Source organism: Peromyscus maniculatus, chromosome 14, assembly GCF_049852395.1.
Source record: "Peromyscus maniculatus bairdii isolate BWxNUB_F1_BW_parent chromosome 14, HU_Pman_BW_mat_3.1, whole genome shotgun sequence".
Taxonomy (NCBI): Eukaryota; Metazoa; Chordata; class Mammalia; order Rodentia; family Cricetidae; genus Peromyscus; species Peromyscus maniculatus.
The window spans coordinates 53,077,161-53,095,941 of record NC_134865.1 but is presented as its reverse complement, the minus strand read 5'-3'; positions in this window follow the sequence as shown (position 1 = coordinate 53,095,941).

The window sequence follows — 18,781 nt, the reverse complement described above, 5'->3', positions numbered from 1 at the left end:
GGTTTCTTGATGGTTCATTGTCCCCATGACTTAATGGAGAGAAGAGAGAGCTGTATGATTGGTTCAGCAAGTTCTGAGGTATCGGTGGATGAAGGAATGGAGTAGTCTCCTCCTTCAGATCATTAGGGGAGGGAGGCCCTGACAGCTGCCATACAGAGTGCTCACATGCTTACATGTGTAATATCCTGGGGCCCATCCCCAGAGACAAAAAAATAAAAATAAAAACAATTCAAATTTCTAAGTTTATTGTTAAACAAAATTAAATCACATACAGAAAATTTAATAAAGTGTGATATTAGTGTGATACTCAAGATATCACTTTTTAATCACTTTACTACACTGTACTCTTCTCTCGGCTTTCAAGTTTATCTGGATTTACTCTATTTGTGTGTTGAGAATACTAATGCAGTACTGTTAAGGCATCTCTTTCCAACTCCATATGCAACATCACACTGACAGCCTCAAATCAGGGTGGAAGTGTTTACACGAGAGAAACTGACACATCCTATAATTCAGATCCCACCTCAGCACACACGTCAAACATTTACATCTGAAGTAGCGAATATATACACCTAACAAGAAAAAATATTCAACAGTTTCCAATACTTGCATCTACAGATGTGAATGAACAGGAATAGTGGAGGAGGTGGAGCCAGCACAGGTGGCCCAGGATTAGCCAAACTCACTAGCAAAGCCACTGGAGTGAGTGACCGTGGGTAAAAGGTGGATTACTCAAGGAGGCAGCCGGACCCTCGACACCTTACACATGACTAGAAAGATGGGAAGTGGGCCCGCAGAAGAGGCCAGAGATGCTTGGTGTTGGTCCTATCTGCCTCTATTCTTTCTCCCAGTAAAGTTGGATCCCAAGTTACCATGGAAGATGAAGATGCCAGGTCTGAGAGGAAGCAGGTGACCTCTAGTGGTAATGAAAATGCCAGCCACATCCTTCCAGCCTCCCGACATTATTCTCCTGACACAGAGCACATCCAACAGGACAGCAGGAGCTGACAGTCATGGCACAGACAAACAGACCATGAGCAGAAGCAATAACTCAAACCAGAGGGTTTTGAGCACTGCCTCCGAATCTATGCCTTTTAGCAGAGCCAGAATCTGATGATGCCCTTACTACCATAGAATGAAGACCTATAGCATCATTGCAAGAAATAAGAAATGCATGCACATGTTCTCTAAGAGACACGTTCAAGAATGATCACAGCACCATTATTCGCGATAGAAAACAAACAAAAACCAAAGACAACCCAAATGTCCACCAATGGAGGAATGGATCCATTGGTTATGGTATGTCTGTATGGCGACATGCTATGCAGTGGATAAAGATGAAACAAACTTCCAAGCTGTGAATGAATCTCATAAATAGAATCAAAACTAAAAGGAGCGAGACATTAAAATGGATGCACTGTGGTTTTTGTTGTAAATCAAGAAATGGTAAGTGAGACTAAAATAAAGGAAAGACAGTTTTATTTGGGTGCAGAACAGATTTGCAAATCTGGGATGTGGGCTCAGTTCAGAAGCTAGGTGAGGTTTCACGTAAGATAAGCAGGGCTGAGGTTTGCACAACACAAAAAGCATTCTTTGGGGATGATAAGGAGAACTGAGATAAGTTCTGTGTTGGGAACCAGAGTGGTAAGTCCTTTGGAATGTCCAGGTCAAGAGGCAAACCAGCTAATCTAGTGTCTGCAAAATCTTGTCAGATTCCAGAAAATCACTCTGACAGATTCAGTTCCCAGCGTGACTCTTTACGGCAGGTTATTTCTGTCACAAAAATTGCAAAGGCTTAAAATGGGGGTTTTGTTGTTTTTACTGTTCTGTAGTCATTTTGACTAATCACTATTTATATCAAGTTCCAAGACAGGCAAAATTCATTTAAGGTGTTAGAAGTCAGGATGGCAGTCACCTTTAGGGGACATTTTGGTTAGGATTGGACTATCAGGATGATGAAAATATTGATACATGATCTCACTACTGTAGCAGGCTTTGTTTTGGACCACTAGTCAGCTCCCAAATCATGACATGGAGACTTATTATTAGTTATGAATGCTCGGCTTTATCTTACGCCCGTTTCTTGCTAGCTCTTAAACTTATGTTAACCTGTTTCCCTTCATCTACATTTTTGCCTTGGGACTTTTTACCTTTCTTTCATTCTGTATGTCTGACTCGCTGCTGGCTGCTTGGCTGGCTGGCCCTGGGCATCTCCCTCCCTTTCCCCCTTGTTCTCTCTTCTTCTTTCATTCTCTCTTGAGCCTAGATTTCTCCTCCTATTTATTCTCTCTGTCTGCCAGCCCCACCTATCCCTCTACTGCCTAGCTATTGGCTGTTCAGCTTTTGATTAGACCAATCCGGTGCCTTAGGCAGGCAAGGTAATACAGCAGCACATCTTTACATAATTAAACTAATGCAGCATAAACAAATGTAACACACCTTTACATAGTTAAAGTAATATTCCACAACACACTATGTAGCTCAGGCTGGCTTAGAACTTATGATCCTCCTGCCTCAGCTTCCCAAACACTGGGATTATAATTTTGTGCCATCACTCCCAAGACTCCTCTTTTTTTTTTTTCAGTGCTAGGAATGAAATTAAAATCCTTGAACATGCTAAGTATGTTCAAGAAACATGCTAAGCTCTACCACTGAGCTACACATCCCAGCCTCATTTTGCCTCTTGATCTGGGTGCTAATTACACAGGCATGTTCATTTTGGGAAAGTTCATAGAGATGCACATTTAAGATCCATATACTTTTTGAACCAGGCATCCTGGTGTACACTTGTAATCTCAGTAACTCATGGGGCTTAGGCAGGAGGATATTGCTGAGAGTTTGAGGCCAGGCCAGGCTATATATTAAGCCCCTTCCTCAATCTTTCCACTGTCCTCCCACAAGAAAAAAGTATATAGTTTACAAAAAAAGTTGGCCAAAGCAATCACTAATACACCATGGCTGTGGTTTTTGTGACATAACTGCTTTGGGCATTGTTACTACTGGCTTCCTTGACTTTTGAAATGGTGAGCTCTTTAGTAAAGTGCTAAAATACAGCATGCTCTCTGGGCAGTTTGCACATGTGAAATATAAATGTCAGAAGGTCATTGTTTGGACTAAGAGTCTACACTGGTCAAGAGTCTACACTGATCAAGAGTCTACACTGGTAAGAGTCTACATTGGTAAAGAGTCTACATTGGTAAAGAGTCTACATTGGTAAAGAGTCTACACTGGCCAAAGTTTCCAAGTTGTTAATCTGAGACTAAACTATTTGTCTAACTTTCCAAGAAACCAAGATTAAAGAGTTAGTCCAATTTCACAAGCAGGTCAGTTGCAATCAACGTGATAACAGTGGTCCCTCTGCCTTAGTCTGTGCACGTAGCAACAGGTATTCTCAGTGAACCCAATGTTAAACAGTTAGGTTTCTACTCCTCCACTGACTGATGTGAAAGGATTTTGAAATGGTGGCTCTTCTTTTTGTTGTTTTCCTGCTTTCTTTAACTCTTCCCTGTCTCTAAACCCAAGCTGTTCTGTTGGACCCCACGGAGCACTTACTCTCCTTTATGAAGTGGAGTATGCCACTGCTGTAAACCTGAAAACACAGACCATTCAGGTCTACAAGTGGAAACTTGGCAATTTTGTTCTTTGCTACAGGACAGCTATATTTCTAATTATAACAGGATTTTTTTTTCTTACATTAAACACCCAAAGGCTGGCTGCATATCTGTAATCTCAGTATTTGGGTAAAGGTAGGTGTATCATGAAATGGGTCAACCTGGGCTACAAAGCAATATCCTGTCTCAATAAAATAAAATAAAAACAAAATGAGGGCATGCCTGCAGGATCTATGCAACACAGGATGTGTCTATTGCATACTAACCAATGCTCTCTCATCTGTGAGATGGGGTTGGTGGCAGAATATACTAGGGAAGACTGTGTGGAGATGAAATGATCTCATATCATTAAAAACCTAAAACCAGAGTCTGACATGCAATAAGCAAAAAATAAGTGTTTGCTATTATTTGTCTTGCTCTGGACCCTATCCACTAAACACCAAATGCGTTCTCAGCGGCAGCCTAGAACACTCCCCAGGCTGTCCAAACAGCCTACAGTGTTAGGCTTTGCATATATTGAATGGCCGGAACCATGGAGCAAGGAGAAACACCCTTCATGCATTTGTTCACAAGAACGATGGAGACAGCTGGCACCAGGCCGGGCACTCAAGGTACTGACTGAGTAGAGAGACAAGACAACAGCTGAACAACAGGGTCAATATAGCCCAGTAGAACAGACTGTGTACTCAGGCCCCAGCTTCCACAGAGGGGTTTGATATGTGTTGTGGTTTGTTGTTTGTTTAAGCTTGTATTTAGCTGCAGTGAGAGACAATTAGAAGGTTTCATGTTTTTAGAATCTAGTTTTTCTACCTGTCTTTAAAAAGTCTGCAGTTTGAATTCACATGGTCAGGAGCCCTGCCCTTGGCCACAACCCCTATCCAACTTTCACCGCTTTCCTACCAGATCTTTATAGGCCCTGAAGCTTGGAGCCAATGCCACAGGCCTGTCTGATGGCTGCTGTGGAACCCTGAGGAAAACCAAATGCTTCTGGCCGGAGCTGATAAGTGAGCCTCGAGTGCTGAATAGGAGGCAGATAAAGTGGGAGAGGGCCCCGTGTTCAGAGGCTCGTGCTAAGACATTAGACGGATGCTCAGGGTCCAGTCCCTCACCACCAGGCTGCTGCAGCACAGGCAATCTCTGCTCCTTCGCACACCTGCTTGACAGCAAAGAGCCTTTAAAATCTGAATACTGAGACTGAGATGCTCACGGTGTCCTGGCACCTGGGCTTGCCCTGCACCATGCCTGTAAGCACCTTAGGAGAAGAGTAAGAAATGAAGAACAGGGCATAGCACTGCAGGGGCCTTAGAGTCTGGTGCTTAATAGCGATTGTCACTTGGCAGGATCCAGAATCACCTAGGAGACAGACCTTGGGCATATCTATGAGGGAGTTTCTAGATTAGGTTCATCGAGGCGGATGGACCCACCCTAAATTTGGGAGGCACTGGTCCATTGGCTGGGGTTTTCTGCCAAATAAAAAGGAGAAAGAGAGCTGAGCATTCCTGACTGCAAATGCAATGTGACCAGTTGCTTCACACCCCCAAAGCTTCCCCTGCCACAATGGACTGTCCCCTCTAACTATGAGCCAGAACAAAGCTGTCCCACCTTAAGTTACTTTTGCCAGGTAGATGCTCTTGATTCAGCAATGAGAAAAGTAACTAATGTGAGTCCCCACAGGGACAGACTGCCACAGCATCACTTAAGGAACTGGAAGGGCATCCCTATAACATGTCTACAGATTGACATCCCCTAGCTTGCTCCTCCAGCTTTGCTGTGCCCACAGATCACCCAGGGGTCTTGTTAAAATGCAGATTCTGAGGTCTAGGATGGCACCTGTAGGTCCCTGTAGCCTCCCCCATGGAGGCTGCCCTGCTTGGGCCTAAACCCTACACTTAGTAAGAGCAGGGTTCTTAACTACAGCACTGTTGGCATTTTGGATATGATGAGTCCTGATGACGAGAGTCAATTTAATGCTTCATGCCAACAGGTTTCATGCCCACCCAATTGTGGGAAGGCTTAATCTTATCCTTGCCTATTACCTGAATTGGCTTGGAACCTAGTTTGTAGCCCAGGCTGGTCTTGCTCCTCCTGAGTGCTGGGACGACAGGACTGCCTCACCACACCCAGCATGGAATTCTTCAAATATAAATATCTGTGACTTCCCTGGAAGAGAGAGAACGATGTCAGAGCCAAAGGCTGAGCTGACCACATAATTTGTAAAGCATAATGCAAAATAAAAACACGGGCTGGGCGGTGGTGGCACACGCCTTTAATCCCAGCACTCGGGAGGCAGAGCCAGGCAGATCTCTGTGAGTAGGAGGCCAGCCTGGTCTACAGAGAGAGATCCAGGACAGGCACCAAAGCTACACAGAGAAACCCTGTCTCAAAAAACCAATAAATAAAAAAAAAAAAAAAAAAAAACAAAAACAAAAACAAAAAAACATGGTGTCTTTGTTCAAAGAGCAAGAAATAGGTGCTACTACCTATACTGGGTCACACAACTTGGCCTTTAAAGATGTTTACTCATTATGAAATAGTATAGGACTACAGGTCCCTACCACTGTGCCCGCTGAATTCAGCCGTAGATGTAGGCTTACACGATGGTGTTTGAATGTTTCTGCTGACATTAAAAATCACACAAGGAAGCCGGGCGGTGGTGGCGCACGCCTTTAATCCCGGCACTCGGGAGGCAGAGCCAGGTGGATCTCTGTGAGTTCGAGGCCAGCCTGGACTACCAAGGGAGTCCCAGGAAAGGCGCAAAGCTACACAGAGAAACCCTGTCTCGAAAAACCAAAAAAAAAAAAAAAAAAAAAAAAAATCACACAAGGAACTAAAAGTAGCTTCAGCTTTGACGTATAATTTAAGGAATCCATTTAAGCATTCTTACTGTGGTTTCAATTACCAGAAAAAAATTATTTTTAAAACTGCCTAGTTGCCGGGCGGTGGTGGCGCACGCCTTTAATCCCAGCACTCGGGAGGCAGAGCCAGGCGGATCTCTGTGAGTTTGAGACCAGCCTGGGCTACCAAGTGAGTCCCAGGAAAGGCGCAAAGCTACACAGAGAAACCCTGTTTTGAAAAACCAAAAAAAAAAAAAAAAACCTGCCTTGTTAATAACTAGTTTAACAAGAGCTTCCCATGAAATTCCATCCATTGAACACAATGACATTTAAATGTAATTTTGCCTACCCTTGAACCTGGTGTCTTATTTATACAGCCAAGGACAGAGAACCAGACTGCCCAGTTGAGGGTCCCAGCACCTCCCCCTGGGTCGCTCCTTCTTTCTCCCGTGGTTGCTGCTGTTGTCCCTGTATGTGCCTAATCTAGGCCCAGTGCTTCGAGACTGTTTGGGACATAGAGGGCACGGGGACACATACCTGTCATCCCAGCCCTGAGGAAACAGAGACAAAGAGGACTGCTGCAAAGTCAAGGCCACTCTCATCTACACAGTGAGTTCCAGGACAACCAGGGATACGCTGGGAGACTTCGTTTCAAACAGAGACTTTCACAAGCCTAGGTGTCCCTAAAGGGCCACAGAGTCTCTGCCCTGTATGTGCAGCCACCTGGTGTCTCATCTCTACGGCTCACACTCATGCTTCAGGGCCTTACTGGACTTCGCTGACCAAACACAGGTCCAAAGACACAATTGGTTAAGAATTGAGACATGCTGGGTGTGGTAGCACGTGCCTTTAATCCCAGCACTCTGGAGGCAGAGGCAAGCAGATGTCCATGACCTCAAGGCCAACCTGGTCTATATAGGTGAGGTCCAGGTCAACCAGGGCTATACAGGTGAGACCCTAGCTCAAAATAGATAAATAAAAAGAGTCACTGCACACTGAAAAGAGAGGGTTCAAGGGTTAAGAGCACTTGCTAGAACTGATTATCACCCAGCACCCATATCAGGCAGCTCATAAACACATATATAAGTCCAGTTCTAGGGGATCCAGTGTCTTCTTTTGGCCTCTAAGGGGATCTACACACAAGCAGCACACACACACACACACACACACACACACACACACACACACACACACACACACCTTTAAAAAAAAAGAAAGAATGTGTCATACATAACACGGTGTAATCCCAGCACTCAGGAGACAGAGGCGGGAGGAAGACGAGCTAGAGACAACCTGGGCTATGTAGTGAGACCAGGTCTCCAAAAAAAGAAAATGTTGAGAATTTCAAGGTGGAGAGAACGAAAGCGAGGCGGGGCTCTTCCAAGCATGCAATCTATCACTATGTGGGCTGCACGCCCAGGTACTAGCTGTTCCTGGTAATGACGGTAGTACAGGAGAGGATTCTGGGAGAGAGATCAACCCAAGAATCTGCAAGAGGTAGGGGGGGGAGCACAGAGAAAGGGTGGGGGGAGACTGAGACTGTAAGGGCGGGCCAGTGTGGGTTTCCAGATCAACACAGACGTGCCCCGTGCCAACCTGGGGAGACTGGCCGCTGTGCATCCTGACAAGGACAGTTTGTCCACAGGAGTCGCTGTTTCCTGCGGCTACGGATGAGGTGACATGACCCACTAATTCAAGGGTTCTGTTCTGTTCTGTCACCTGTAGCTCCCCACACCCTCTCTGCCTGCTATGGGAGGAATCCTTTCCTGACCTCACTCCTGACTCCTGGTCTTGTCAGCCCTCCCATGTGGGGAACATGAGCTTCCCCTCCTGCCTTGTCCCGTGGAGCTTATTTGTGTGGTAGGGCCCGACTGTCTTTGGTAGTAAGAAATATTTTAAGAGGAACATTAATTTCAAGATGACTAGAAATATATGAAAGCCCCTTCCGCCAAAGGCTGAGAATAGGAAGAGAAAAGAAAAAAAGCATGACAAAGGGAAACTGGCTTTGAATGTAAATGTCATTTTCACTGGAAGCCTTCGATGAAGCCCTGCCTCCCGCCTCTTAGGGACTGGGGGCGGGGGTACTCGCTTTGGAAGTCACCAGCCAAGGATAAGCTGAACTCTTAAGGCAAACAATGACAGCCAAGCAAATTCAGCTAACAGGACACCCTAGCTCCAGACACACATTGCTAGTGACTTCTAATAAACCACATTGCTAGTGACTTCTAATAAACCACGCCTGTGCACAAGGCGCCCATTAAAAAGGCACATTCACATCCACGGCAACTCCACGAGATGAGCCTGACTTTAGCACTGCCTCTCAGGGTAAGAAAAGTTCCCCAGCCAACCTCACCAGCCAGAGACGGCCAGCACTAGGATTCACAGCCAGGCTTCCCTGCCCACAGACTTTTTCTACACTGAGAGGTGTCTTTCCTGGAAAGCCGTCTTGAGCAGGTTAGAACAGTTGGCCAAGCTTGATGTATTCCTCAGATCTCCTGCCGTCCTTCTGGAACTGGGATGAAGTGTGCACGCTACACTGGTGCTCTACCACTGAACCCCATCCTACCTTTCCCTTACATTGGCTTCTTCTTTGGCCCTGACCAGTCTACCGAGTACTTCAAACTGGCAGTGGTGGAATTTTAGGTGTGCCTTGGAGACGGATGTCTTCCAGTAGGCAGACCTCTCTGGTAACTTCTGAAGCGGGAAGTAGGTTGGTCAGTTGTACCTGAACGAATTGGCTTTGGGTGCAGATGTATTTATGGGTTGTGGTGCCCACAATGGCTCTACCAATCCTTTTTAATATTTTTCGTTTTTTTGGGAAAGGGTTTCTCTGTGTAGCCTTCAATCTCCTGGAACCTTCTTTGTAGACCAGACCTCGAACTCACAGCGATCCATCTGCCTTTGCCTCCCGAGCGCTGGGATCAAAGATGTGCACCACCATCGCCCAGAAGTTCTACCAATTCTTAAATCTTGACACCTTGGCAAACTTCAGGCATTAAATATTCCTTTTCTAAAAATAGGGAAGCTGAACACAAAGCTGGAAGAAGGACTAAGTATCAAGCACTCTGTGGCTGAAGTATAGGAAGAACTATGTTTTGTGCATTTTGTGAGTGAGATGTAGGGAGGACTATGCTTTGAGCACTCATTCTGTAATTTAGATGCTGGAGAGCTATTCACATGGTCATTTGCTTTGTACTCTTTGTGTTAAGTTTGAAAAGATTTCCTGGGATTCCTGTCTCCCAGGGGAATGCATGGGCTTCCCCAGAAGTGCCCGACACTTCTCTCTCTGCCTCTCTGCCTCTTAAGCGGCTTTGAATCTTTGTTCTGCGGTCTCTGGGGCCATCTGAGTTCCAGTCCATGCCGGCTGCCCACCCAGCAACATCCGCTCCAGAGGTTTAATCTAGCATTTGAAAAGCTCCCCTCACAAACTCCCCAGCCCCAACAGCAAAGGGCAACAATGTTTATGTGGCTTTTTCCAGCAATGGCTTTGTACGGCCTACTGAGCAGCTTTGATCTCCGTGGTGCTGGGGAGGGATAAGAATGAAGGAAGAGGCAGAGTTAAAAGGAAGGCTTGCACGTACTTGCTCTGGATCCAGCCCTTCTACACAGCACCTGCTGGCTCTGTTCAGCCCAAGGAGCCAACAGGTGTGATTTACACATTTAACATTCAACTTTGATACTGACCCTCAGGCAGAATTCCTCATCAGTTCCCAGCAATAAACTGTGGAATTTGGAGTTCAAGAGGGTGTCTCTAGAATGTACTTGATGTCTTTTGGAGTTTGGGAGTGTCCAGGAATTTATCTTTCTATCTAGTTTATGGAGCATTTAAATATTGTGGGATCAGATTAACAAAGACACAATTTCTGCCCGCGTTCTTTGATTTTATAGTATGATTCTGTAAAAATACCTATGGACACAAGGCTTTCGTGACAAGCTATGGCATGGATACTCAAAACCAACTGATTCGGCTAGGGATATGGCCCCATGGTAGAACACTTGCCTAGTATACACAGGATTCTAGGTTTAAGCCTAAGGACCAAAACAAAACCACAAAGATAATTTGAGGGCCAGCAAGGTGGCTAAAGATACTTGTCACTAAAACTGGTGACCTGAGTTCAATCCCCAGAACCCACATGGAACTGATTTTATGAGTTGTCCTCTGACCTTCAAATAAGTACAGTGACACACGTGTGCACCTGCTCTCATCTGGTGGCCCACAGAGGCTTCCTAGTGAGACCTGACTCAAGGTCAGAGAATCTGGGCTTGCTCTACCCAGCAGGCCTGCCTAAGGAGATGATTTGGCCACGGGCGTGTTTACCAGGTGTTTGGAGGGTCTACACTTGGCTGTGCAGTGTGCTTTGATTGTGCAAGGGGGAGGTCTTTCGTCTCTCTCCTTGGCATATTATAAAAAGCCCTTTTGAATAAAGTTCCGGGCAGCTGAGTATTGACCCAGGGCCCTACCGAGCTATCCTGTGTCTCTGTCTTTCTTATCGTCTCCTTTTATCTTTCTATTTAATATTTCCTCATTCCTCTCTCCTCCACCCAATAACTCTTCAATAGGTGGGAGCAGGTCAGAGCTGGACTCTGGCAGACTTCCACACTCTCATACACACACACACACACACACACACACACACACACAATTTGTAAAAATAAAAGTATTTTTGAGTTGGGCGGTGGTGGTGCACGCCTTTAATCCCAGCACTCAGGAGGCAGAGCGAGGCGGATCTCTGTGTGTTCGAGGCCAGCCTGGTTTCCAGAGTGAGTTCCAGGAAAGGCGCAAAACTACACAGAGAAACCCTGTCTCGAAAAAAAAAAAAAGTATTTTTGATAAAGATCACAACAGTTTTGCAGAGAAAAGCCACATAACTAACAATCCAGTGAATACTGGGCCCACAAAACAATGTATCAAGAGGTTGGGGATTTAGCTCAGTGGTAGAGCGCTTGCCTAGCAAGTGCAAGGCCCTGGGTTCGGTTCTCAGCTCCAGAAAAAAAAAAAAAAGAAAGAAAGAAAGAAAGAAAAACAATGTACCAAACTCAAGGGACACAAATTCTCCTTCACACTCAGACCTCTAAACCTACAATAGGACCTATGGACCCTCCTCTCTGGCTCAACACCCCAAAAGCCCTGAGACCTACTCCCACTGGGTCTCAGTGGCTGTCCTAGAAACCCCAAGTGGTCATTCTGAAAGTCCTAGACTCTCTGTTCCTCACCCACCCCCTAAGACACCAGGAGCTTGTCCTCAGCTGCTAGCCTTTGAGATGTTTAGTTCTCCCCAGAGCCCTTGCTGCCAAGGTTCTCAGGGACCGCTATCCTGTCTCCTTTAATCCTTGTAGTACTGGCTATTTCAATGGATTCAAGAGTAGCGAACAGTCATCATCTCTGGCTTGTGGTTCTTGTAAATCCTACGAGACACAAGTGAACCCCTCCTGGACTCCTTCATCCACATTCTAGAGGCCCCAGCCCTCTCCCTCTCTCTGGAACTAGCATCACCGGAGTGAAAATGGTACCAAGAAGGATTCTGAGTGTTTCTTTCTCACACAAGGACTTGATGGGTTGCCGGCATAACCTTTCTACTGCCACATCCTTAATAGCATCGGAACATCTTCACGAGCACCACGCCTCTTACAGACTTTAATGGTATGTACACATCTTCAGATGTCCTACTGATCCATTGGACAGCGGGTGAAGAGGTCTTACCATTAGCTTAGAGATACTCAAAGAACTGCCATATCCCCATGAAGACAGTCAGAACAAAGCCCGTGACAAAAGGAGCACTTCCCTGATTCCAGTTATATCTCACCGGCTATCCCTTATTTGCAAGGAAAGTGGGACAATGGAGCCTTTTGGCTGGCCACAATTCTACTCCCAGTAAAGTCAATCAGGGTATCTTTCCTTATTCAGCAAGATTATGGGAAGAATGGAGATGGGGTCTGGGGATATGGCTCAGTGGGTAAAGCCACAAAGCATGAGGGCCTGGGGTTTGGATCCCTAGAACACACATAAGACCAGGTGCAGTGGCGTGCTGTGCTCCTGTGTTGAGATGGGAAACAGAAACTGGAGAATCCCTCCCGGAAGCCTGGTGTACGCAGTGGCAGTCAACAGAGGATCCTGTCTCAAACAAGGTGGTAAACGGGCACCAACTCTTGAGCTTGTCCTCCCGCCTCCATACACATGCTAGGATTGTGTTTGCCTGCCCGCACACATGAGCACACAAACGAGTGTGCTGAGCGGACGCAGGCGGGGTGGGCAGCAGCCGGCAGTCTCTGCCCTTCCGCTTCTCACACTGTTTCCCGTCATTCTTACACTAGTTGCATTTCAGGATTCTTGGACGTTGTAAAGATGTTGTGGAATTTATACCACGCTCTTATGTAACATCCCCAGTGAAGTCTTCTGACTGACTGGTTGGTTGGTTGTGTACATGTATGTGTGGTATACGCATGTGCACATACGTTTGCTGATGCACCTATACATCTTAAAGAGCACAGTATTTGGGACCGATCTGCGACTGGAACTATACATAGCTATAGTTTGGCTGGGAAAGAAATATATATGTATATGCATGTATTTCCCTTTCCCATCCACAAAGGACCCCCAGGATCTTGTCTGTGACCTACTAGCCATGCTCTGATCTGCCAGTCTAATGAAGATTAAAAAAAGAAAGAAAGGAAGGAAGGAAGGAAGGAAGGAAGGAAGGAAAGAAGAAAGCAAGAAAGCACCTAGCTCCATTCTTGGTGATTTCTTCCTGTCCTTCTAGGGCTTGATGACTATTTATTGGCCTTTGGCACACCCAAAATTGATATCAAGTTTATTGTTTTGTGCTTGACTGATGGTCCAGCAATAGAACACCTCTGTGCCCTTCGCCCAACAGGAGACCTGACCTCTGTCTACACCTGAGCAGGAAGGGCAGAGCTGAGGCTGGTGAGTGCCACAAAGCACAGAGGAAAGACATCACCCTACATGAGAGCTAGGGACAGAGCATGGTGGTAAAGCCTTTGCCTAGCGTGTACACAGCCCTGGGTTCAAGTTCTAGCACTTCAAGAGACAAATGGAGGCCTAGAGAGATGGCTAAGCAGTTAAGAGCACTTGCTGCTCTCGCAAGGGACCTGGATTTGATTCCCAGCACCCAGGGGATCCCATGTCCTCTCACGGCCTCCACAAGCACCAGGTGTGCATGTGGTGTACAGACATCCATGAAGGGGAAACACCTATACACATAAATAAATTTTTAAAAAAAGAAACAAATGGAGTTAGCTAAGCCATGTGTGGGGCACAAATCAGTAACCCAAGCAACAGGAAGCAGAGCCAGAAGGATTAGAAAGTTTAAGGAAGCCTGGGCCATACAAAACACTGTCCAGGAAGTGTCTGAGAATCTCAGCACTGGTGCTCTGCTCTTTGAAGACAATTTGTCCATACCTGTCTCGGAATAGATACCCGAGGTGGACATGTTTCTCTGATGTCGTCTTTAAGGAGATTCATGCCTGCAGCCATTTGAGAAGCAGGCCAGAGGGAATGGGCTAGAAGATCTGGGAGGAGGTGAGGCTTAGGTAGAACTTCCTGGCGGTTTTTGGCACCTGCACTAGCTCCCCACAAGTTGATGGGAAAGGGGGGCAAAAAGGAAATGGAAAGATGCTAGGTATGGTAGTTTAAATTGAGACACACACCCCCCCACACACACATAGATTATAGATTTGATGCATGGTCATCAGAGAGTGGCACCATTTGAAAGGATTTGGAGGTGTGGCCTTGTTGGAGGGAGTGTGGCTTTGAGGTTTCAAAATCCCATTCCAGGCGGGCAGCGGTTGTGCATGCCTTTAATCCCAGCATTTGGGAGGCAGAGGCAGGAGGATCTCTGTAAGTTTGAGGCCAGCCTGGTCTACAGAGCAAGATCCAGGACAGGCACCAAAACAACACAGAGAAACCCTGTCTTGAAAAAACAGCAACAACAACAACCACCCCCCCCCCAATCCCATTCCAACGCCAGAGTCTCTCTCTTCCTGCTGCCCATAGACCCAGATGTAAATCTCAGCTACTTCTCCAGCATTATGCCTGCCTGCATGCCGCCATCCTGTCTGCCACGATGAGCATGGACTAAACCTCTGAAAGTGTAATCCAACCCCAGTTAGATGTTTTCCCTTATGAGTTGCCGTGGCCATGGTGTCTCTTCACAGCAGTGGAAGACTGAGTAAGTCATAACTGTTCTCTTCTTCCCACACACTTGGCCTCGCCAGCTCCATTTGCCCTTACTATCCCTGGTTCACAAAGCCTCCAGTGACCCAGACTGGGCTAAGTCCTCCTGTTCTCCCCTCTCACAGCCCATACTCTTCACTTAATGAGCTTACAGGAATTGCAGTTTGGTCTGTTACAATGTGTGCACGTCTCTCCCTCTGCCTCCCCACCACCATCCCCCCCCCAGCACTCCCTCCTTCCCCCCAAATCACCACCAGCTCTGTGGCTAAGTCTGTGTGCTCATCACTGAGTCCCAGGACTGGCCCTGTGCCTGTACACAGTAGGCACTGGAACACACGGAATACAGAAGAATGGGACTGCAGAGGCCTGGGGGTTGGGGGGGGAGGACACATTGCATCTCCTTCTCACTTCACCTTATACACCACGGGCCTCTCCTGTTGAATAAAGAACATTTAGGTGTGGGGAGGATGATGCTTTGCCTGGGTATCTGGGTAGGGGAAGGTGAGGTTCCCCAAATAACCATGTTGACATTATTCCAGCTGCATAAGGGATAGCAGGCATTTTTCCCTCCAAAGATGAAGTCGTTCCCCTCCAAATCAAATAAAACCTATATGAACGGAATCAGTACTTATCACATATCTACTATATAACAAGTAACTGACTATTTGATATGATTTCACAGCCACTTTACAGAGCAGCTACAATTTTTTTTTAAGACAATGCAATGTCAAATGTCAAGACATTAAGTAGCTTGCCATGATTGTGAGAGAGGAAAGGAAAGAAGAAAGGAAGTATATACCGGTAATCTTAGTACTTGGAGAGTAAGGCAGAAGAATCATAAATTCAAGGCCATACTGGGCTACATAGCAAGACTCTCAACACCACACACACACACACACACACACACACACACACACACACACACACACACACGAATAAATGAAAACCCACCTAGACGCCCATAATGTTAGTTTAACTGTAGCTGTTTTTCTTATTCAATTCAAGCACTGGAAAGTGACCTTCCTGAGAGGAGGACCTGTGTTTTATGTCATTTTGTTCCTGGCTCCTGTGCTTGACATTCTCAATAACGGTCTGCAAAGCAAATTTCCCAACCACGTAGTCCCACTTCTCTCTTCCCTCCTTTTCTCAGAGGTTCTCCCCATCTGTGCCTCAGCATTTGACAGGCAAGCAAGGAAGCAGCCACAGGCACCCTCACCAGCTGAGGACCGAGGAGAGACTGCCATGATGCCCTCCTCCACCAAAGCTGTGAAGTTAGACACAGCATGGGTTTAGAGCCTTATATACAGCTGTGTGTGTGTGTGTGTGTGTGTGTGGTATGGTGTGTGTTGGTGTGGTGTGTGTGGTATATGTGTGGTGTGGTGTGTGTGGTATATGTGTGGTGTGGTGTGTGTGGTGTATGTGTGGTGGATGAGTGGGTGGGTAGTGTGTGTGCATGGTGTATGTGTGTGGTGTGTGTGTATATGTAGTATGGTGTGTGTGTGGGGGGTAGGGAGACATTTGAATGTCTCTATAATAAAACATTAAGCCTATAATCTCAGTAATTCAGGAGATGGCACAGGAGGATTATGAGTCCAGCCAGCCTGGGTTACATAGAAAGCTCTAGGCCAACTTGGCTTAGGGAGTAAGACTCTGTCTTTAAAAAAAAAAAAAATCAAGCCAGGTGTGGTGGCGCATGCCTTTAATCCCAGCACTCAGGAGGAAGGGCCAGGCAGATCTCTGTGAGTTCAAAGCCAGCCTGGTCTACAAAGCAAGTTCCAGGACAGTCAGAGCTGTTAGACAGAGAAACCAAGTCTCAAAAACCCAGGAAAAAAAAAAAAAAAGAAAGAAAAATCAAGACATTAAATTTTATAAATTGCAGCTCACCCAAATACTATGCATCATGAAGAGGTGCCCAGGCCAAACTGAAGACTCAGTCAATGAGGACCTCACTGGGATGACATATGAAGTGAATTGTGAGTCATTTCCACGGCTGGAAGGAATGGAATTGTCATCCAGCCCCTTATGAAACTGACCTTTGGGTAGAATCCACCCTGTCGGATTGAAAGAGCTGGTCTGGTGTCAGGGCCTCACTGCCAACTGATGAGCAGAAGAGTGGCGCCACCTGGAGGTAGGAGTGCAGAACTCACACTGAGTTCCCAGTCCCAGACTTAGCCCTGGGTCAAGTGAACCCAGGGCCATTCAGCTCTGCCCAGGAGTCCTGCAGCAGAGAAATCCTCTCATTTCCAGAAGCAACTGGAAAAATAAAAGGCAACCTTCCCAAATGGAGCAGAGGAATTGAGATTCCAGCTAGAGACGTGGTTTGTAAGTACAAAGAAAACCCACCGAAAGAAAGCTGTTTGGAAAGTTTGCTCATCATTTTGTTCAAGTTTAGTTAACAGTAATAATTGCCTTTCGTTATTTTGCCAGACACATGGGTATGCTGTGTTATGTGCTGAAGTTATTTCATCTCATTTAATTCTCAGTAACAACCTTGTGAGATGTCTTATAGGCCCCTGCCCCCTTTTAAAAGAGGGGCGGTCTAGTGCTGGAGAGATGGCTCACTCAGTAGCTGCTCTTCAGAAGGTCCGGGGTTCAATCCCCAGCATCCACACAGAGATCCACAATCATGTGTAACTCCAGTCTCAGGGATTCCCAGACACCATTTCCTGGCCTACTCAAGCACCAGGCATGCAAGTGGCTGACAGACAGACAGACACACAGGCAGAACACCCATACACATCACAAAAAATAAAACTATAAAATAAAAGGGCAAGTCAAGTTATTGACACAATAAACAGTTCCCTGTTACAGCCATTCTATAGAGGTCAAATGGCTGTTGAGAGCGGCTAAGTCATTTCCTCAAGGCCACAGGGCCAAGACACAGACAGACGGGGATTTAAACTCTGGTTATGGACTCTGTGCTTCTCCCCATGCAACCTGATGGATACGGCCACCCAACACATTAAAAGTGGTTCTCATTGACCTCGCCTTTCTCCCACCTCCTTTCTATTTTTCTTTTTTTTTAATGATTTATTATGTACACAGCATATGTGACTGCAGGCCAGAAGAGGGCACCAGATTTCATTACAGATGGTTGTGAGCCACCATGTGGTTGCTGGGAATTGAACCCAGGTCCTCTGGAAGAGCAGTCAGTGCTCTTAACCTCTGAGCCATCTCTCCAGCCCCCTATCTCCTTTCTAATCTGAGTAAATAACACTGTCTCCCCTCTGCCCCCACTCTATTGCCTGTTCCAGAAACCTAGGGTTTTAACTCCACACAGATTCACACACCAATTGTGTGGGCTGTCTCTCATATATACTTTTTTTGTTTTGTTTTGTTTGTTTTTTTCTAGACAGAGTTTCTCTGTGCGGCTTTGGAGCCTGTCCTGGAACTCGCTCCGTAGACCAGGCTGGCCTCGAACTCACAGAGATCCACCTGCCTCTGCCTCCCGAGTGCTGGGATTAAAGGTGTGTGCCACCGCCGCCTAGCTACATATATACTTTTTTTTTTTCAGTGCTAGAAATTGAACCCAGGGCCTCATACACAGTAGGCAAGTGCTCTACCTCTGAGAGGTACATTCTCAACCCTCTCAACATACATTTTAGATGTTTTCTCTGCTCTCTGTCCTCACTGTTGCTGCCTCAGCTCAGGCCTGCCCAGAGCTTAGCCAATTAGATGCCTGCCCAGGAGTCCCTGTCCTCCTCAGCACAGTGTGGTGGATTTAAAAGAGATTCTCCCATCGTAGTCTCCACAATGAGAGACTCTGCCACTGCTGTCCCGGTGGTTGGCACCTTAGAGACACTCAATGTCTGAATGGCAGGCTAAAGGTAGCTAGAAGCATTGTTTCCATTTTACCAATGTTCTACCGAGTCATATCCCCTCAACACCCATGTCTATTGGATCCTTAGATGCTGGCACCTTCCCTTGTGACTGGAGTCAGAGCCTTTAAAGAAAAACAACTCCGTGAATTAAAATGGAATCATCTGGTGGCTCTGCTCCCCTGTGGCTGGTGTTCTGATAAGCGAGGTTAGGGGCTGGGGAGACCATAGCTAAGTCTGTAAAGTGCTTGCCTTGGCAAGCTTTAAGGACCAGAGTTTGGTCCCCGGAACCCGTATTTACAAAGCTGGGCATGGTGATAGCCAGCT